The sequence below is a fragment of the Schistocerca gregaria genome, chromosome 2, assembly GCF_023897955.1.
Source record: "Schistocerca gregaria isolate iqSchGreg1 chromosome 2, iqSchGreg1.2, whole genome shotgun sequence".
Classification (NCBI taxonomy): domain Eukaryota; kingdom Metazoa; phylum Arthropoda; class Insecta; order Orthoptera; family Acrididae; genus Schistocerca; species Schistocerca gregaria.
The window spans coordinates 822,171,591-822,177,806 of record NC_064921.1 but is presented as its reverse complement, the minus strand read 5'-3'; positions in this window follow the sequence as shown (position 1 = coordinate 822,177,806).

Here is a 6,216-nt window from a genome sequence, read left to right as displayed (position 1 = left end):
CCGACACTCAAACCTGTACCAATCGTTGTATATCGATAGTGTGTCAACCAAAGCTCCAATTTAGTTTGTACTATGTGCTGTCGTCTAGTAGAACGACGTAAACGTTAATTAAAAGCAACAGGAGAATTATGGAGCACACAAAAAGCATTCCGATCAGTAACTATCAGGTATAGTTTCCGTGGGGAAGTTGGTAGAGCAATAAATCTTTGTACTAAGCACACTGGGTGTAAAACCCAATGACTGCAATTTTTCTTTACTATATTACGAGTGAAAGTGTTATATGGTACTACGTCATGTTTATAGAACTGTGCACTTGGCAGTCTGTTTTCGCTTCGTTTCATTGAAAGCAGGTGGTAAACCTACAGAGTACATTTGCAATATCACAGAATATACAACCAGAACAAAAAGGAAGAAACAGTTGCATCACATGTGCAGAAGTAATAATAATAATAATAATAATGGTCACAATAATAAAAGTAATAGCCGTAATAATAAAGAGCGTGATCCATAAAGGAATTAAGGCTTCACGGTACTGGCTGCTTAAGGAGAAGTGTATGAAGAAAATTACTATTGTTCACCAAGCACATTTAGTAAAACTTACATTTGTGCATCCACCCTGAAGATTGCCGAATGAAAGATTGTGCCTGAAACAGAACTTTGTCGAAGTTTTTAAGCCATTATCCACCGGTGACGGTGAGAATTATGCAAATGTGGAGAACCAAACTGACTGTATGTGACGTGCTGCAGCTTAAGAAGGTTTTTCTGTTTTTGCTGACTAATATCTTCCGAAGAATATAGAGCACCACCAGATATTTTAAGCGTCATATGCTTGTACACTCTGAAGAATTGAAGGTCAGACGGTTGATAAATGAAGGTCGTGTTTTCTGGAATTACGTGAATTGCGATTTTGTTTCCTGGTAGGTTATTTTGTGCGTGCTTGTCACGAAGAACACAAATGTCTTCGTGGGGTCCATACGAATCCAGTATTAGCAGAAGTTTCTCCCATATAAATTTCACGCTTAAACCAAAAATGCTTCAAATGGCTCTGAGCACTATGCGACTTAACATCTATGGCCATTAGTCCCCTAGAACTTAGAACTACTTAAACCTAACTTACCTAAGGACATAACACGCATCCCTGTCCGAAGCAGGATTCGAACATGCGACCGTAGCAGTCACGCTTAAACACTTAAAAGGGTTTTTAATCAGAGGGGTGCGGACCCGGGACCTATGGTACGACGACCTCACACTGTACCATCCCAGAGATCTACAAAACAATCACTCAGAGATACGCTTTTAAAGTGTACCGTAGTGTTACTTTTAATTACCGTTTACGCATCTTCTACCAGATGACAGCACGCAGCTCGAACTAAATCGGTGTTTTGGTTGATGCTCTATCGACATACAATATGTGGTACCGATCTGAGTGTGTGACATCTTGGAGGTTTGGGTGAAAGCAGCAATAGTGGGTCCAAACTGTAAATCAAATGCTTTTACAGACCCCCTGCCTCTCTAGTCGCTAATCGCTTATCTAGTGTGCATTCGTTGCTCAGTATGTGTGCAGGTTAAACATTACAATGTTATTAATGATGAACCCCTCGATGTGATGTTATAACTACCCGGACTTGGTAGACTGGTCGCAGGGAATATGAAGATACTTGTCTTCCAGCTGCTGTGGAGAAATTTTCTCTCGCAGCAACATTGACCTCTGCTGATGCGAAGATGATGTGCCCTCAGGCTTCTGTGGAGAAAATTATTCTCGCATCAGTTCCGGACAATGTCTAGTCAGCCCGGCAGTGTTGTTGGTGGCCCAGTTCCAGGACAAGCTGGTTGCAGGTTTGACCCAACTTCTCGTAGAACGAGCCATAGGAGCAGATGTGCAGAGTGTTTCATAGTGTCGTTGTTGGTTGGTTTTCTTGTCATAGGAGAGACTTCAATTAAAACTAGATAATGAGTGCCAATTATCCTGCCTCCATTAGGGGTGAACAACATAACCTACAGAGAGGAATGGGGTGTGTGTGTGGAAGGGGGAGGAGGGGGGGGAGGGCTGTACTACTTTACACACAGGTTGAACATTTCATTACAAATTTATTTGAGAATACAAAAACATTAACCTGAAGACAATCTTCATTACTAAATTTTTGCTGTGTTTAAATATCACAATGCAATCATTCAACTGGTAAACAACACTCATAATATTTAATGTCTGCAGAATTAAAGTCTGCTGCAAGTCAAGACACAGTTACCAAAACACAAGCTCATTTAAACATTGTTGTCGGCATCGTGTTGTCGTTGTGTCTTCTCGGGGATTCTGACCTACGCGTACTGTAGCTTATAGCAGACTGACTGCCTTACCTATTTCATTATTGGATATGCTGGTTCTTGTACTTCTCTTCTCGCAGGTCATCTTGTTGCATCCCTTGCTTGTTTTTCTTGCTGTTGTTGCGTGGGGTGCTCGTAACTAATGAAGCAGAAGGTGCGACCACCTCGTAGTCGTTCGCCGGTGCACCTGGTTGCCCAGGCTACTGACGAGACAGTTTTCCGAGTTACGCGCTGACGCGCAAAATTTCCTCGCAAATTGCCCGAACAGATCTCTTAGCATCGGAATTCACGCAATCCTGTGAAGCTGTCCGTCAATATTTATTAGCTCAGACATTTAGGACAATATTTATCAATTCTGTAAGACATCTTGTTCAGTACAATTACTAAAATCTTTAAATAAATTCTTGTAGCACATCCAGTCATTACAAAATTGTCAGACATGCTCCCAGATCTACACTATGGCCTCCAATAAAACAAATGTGAGCAAATTCTGACTGCCGTCTTATATGGTGTACTGCAACGAGGCAGATTGAACCTTCAATAGCATTCAGTTCCCTTACTCTAATACGGTAAGTAATCCATCAACAACAAAAGGAAGGCAGGTTAACATTTAGAAGGGCACTCTCAAAACGAACATGTATTAATACCACGGAAAGCAGTAACTACTGCAACCTACATCCTTCTGAATCTGCTTAGGGTATTCATCTCTTGGTCTCCCTGTGATTTTTATCCTCCTAAGACTTTTGGATGGAGGAGGTGGACAGATAGGTGGAGAAAATAGAGACAGAGAATAAGGAAGAGGAAAAGGACAGAGAGAGATGAGGAAGGCAGAGATGAAATAGTAGAGGAATGGTACAAATACATATCAGGGAAATGCTGGGTACTCATCATTTAAACATACGTAAAGTTGCTGTTATTAGTCAATTAATCGTTTGCTGACACACAAGACAACAACACTTCGTCATGCAATTAATTACAGGGTCACAACTCTGGGGTCGGTGAGGGTGGCAGTAGTCTCGAAAAGAGAACAGTCGACACGAAGTCGAATGGTGCCGACTTCCACCGGTCAGAATTTTTTTTTTGGGGGGGGGGGGGGGGGGGGTGAGAACAGCATCCAACTAATCATGGCCTTTCTACAGCTAGTATATTGTAGGTGTGTAACGTGTAGGTTTCTGATTAATAATAATATCAGTACATATGCGGCCCCAGGTGCCACCTGTGAAGGAAATGATTCCTGGAGATTGACTATGACCGTGAAGCTGTAATCAGAAATGGTTTAAAGAAAAACTACATGAAATAAATTAATATTGTGTAAACCCCACGAACCCGTTTTACTTCCGGAAACTTCAAAAGCACACCTCTATATGAGAAGTTTCCCGACCCTGTTAAAATTCTGATAATAAAATCCTTTGATGTTGGAAAACAGTAAAACAATCTGAAGATAATTTGATAAATAATGACACAATGTACTGTAGCTTTGCTTACCAGTAATAGTTAAACCCTGATCAATATACATCTAAACATGAATGAATGGAAATATTACATTAAGATCGCGTACTATGACAGTTGTCGGATTCAAAGTTTCTTCTAATATGCTAACTTGAACCAATGGCGAAAAGCTACATCTTTTTTTAATTGGTCGGTGTAAATAACTTCAATGGCAGATGCCTCACCTTACACTTCTGGCCACATTTCGCCAATGCAACACATAAATTCTCCTGTCTAAATTACTGTATATACATATCGAAGCACACCCTTCCAAAAGACACGTACAATGCATGCATATTTGTTTACAAATGTGGCAGTATACATGTGATGTGTTACGACAGCAAAAGGAACCTGTGACCACTGAAGGCAGTGTCACAAGTTCCTCCAAAAATCATACAAATGTAATACTTACTAATGTAAATCCACCCGATGATGGAGGTTTAAACCTTCTAAACGCGTCGTGGAAATAAATAAAACGGTGACTGGTAACAGTGACATTTTTGTTTCATTTAATGTCTGTAACAGTCACGGTAAAGCGTAACCTAAAAATGTTCACATTTAAAGTGCATGCAACGACTATTACAAATACACTGAAAAGCGAAACCAAATAGATGATGGGAGTTACTGCTGTTAGTGATCGAGTCAACGATCATTAAAGGTGAACAATCTTTACAATACACTACTTTTAATTACAGACATTAGTCTGCTACAGAGCATAAAGCAATTAAATTGCTTACAATTGTGTTTCTCGAAGTGGGGAACATTTTTTGAGTTTTATCTATTCCGGTTCGTCGTGCTGTGGCGACGGCGGTGTAAGCAATGTGAAGTTGCTGATATGACTATTGTAAGTTCATCCAGTCATGTCCCTGGCATTAAAATATCCTCGTTCTTTTCATGCTGTTTTGGGTGGCAGTGGTAATAAGTGACGTAGCATCCATTTGTCGTAGGCCGGAGCAAAGTAACTGCTGCTGTAGCACCTGAAGATGGTATTAGTTCACCTGCAACTTTCACAGGGGATATTTTGGCACAGTCCACATCGTGTTTAAATTAACCTTCCACTTGCTATACTTTCCCAATCTACCGTTAACAGTCACGGTTGACAGTAACACTTTTCTCACGAAAACAGTCACTAATATAGCAAAACAGTTCACAGTTTCAACATTGGCAGTTAGTGTTTTAGCACATGTCATGTATCGTAGTCAAGAAAAGGCGCAATATTAAATTCACAATTTATGTAATGCTGCTCAATTCTAAACCGACGACTATACTGTCTGTTCACGAGTGCATTGTCACTGCCACACTCATCGTTCTCCAAAACCAACAGCGTTTGCATAATACAACTTCCGTTTAGAACCATAAAGTCAGATTTCAAACATGTGTAACACAAGAATGTCCGGTAGAGGCACACACACTCCATGTGGTACACTATATAGCCAAATGGAAATAACCTACGTCATTAGAAACATATCTATGGAGTACAAGGTAGTAAAAGAAAGAAATAAATTATATATCGTTGTTAGTCATGGCATCACACACCCCACAATGCCAGTATTGGCTCTTCTACAGAAAAGTATGACGACCACTAAAACAGAATTAACTACCGCCCAACAATGTAAGTATTGGCTCTTAAAGAGAAATGTTTGCGACCACTCATCTAGAATTAAGTAAAGGAGGAATCTTGAGGAAATGTAATTCATTCACGAAGCGAGTACCTTACAAAACACTCTTAAGCTTACTCGCGAGTTCTGCTCATCAGTCTAAGATCCTTACCAAGTTGGGTCAACAGACCAGGTAGAACCAGTAAGGAGCAGCGCGTTAAGTAGACGAGAGAGCATTGCAGAGATGCTAAACAAACGCCAGTGCCAGACATTGCAGGATAGCCGTTGTTTATTAATTCCATGGTGCTAACATTCCAAAATTAATCGCATCTCCCTTTGAATATTCCCTGAAAATTTGTATTTTAGACTTCATTGTTATTACTCTTTGAACATGGTTATGGTCTCGTTAAAATAAGTGTTTGGTTCAGTTGATAGTGCATGCATGTAATATCAGCAGGTCAGTTATGGCAAAAGCCTCGCCACTCTTGTTGTTATTGTAGTGATCTTCAATCTGATGGCAGGTTTGATGCAGTTCCCCACACTAGTCAATGTTGTGCAAGTCTTTTCATCTCTGCGTGATTACTCCAATCTATGAACCTGCTACCTCTATTGTAAATAAAGCGTCTACTATTCCAACCGTCTCTACCTGTCCTATCATCATGAATCTCGATGCTACCACTTCCCATTACCACATCTGTTTCGTCGTCAATATATTGCTCGCGATCGAAATTTCTAATCCCTTGTAGACTTCAGTTAAGATACACAGACTGATTATTACTCCTTCCAGAAGCATTCTCATCACTATTAT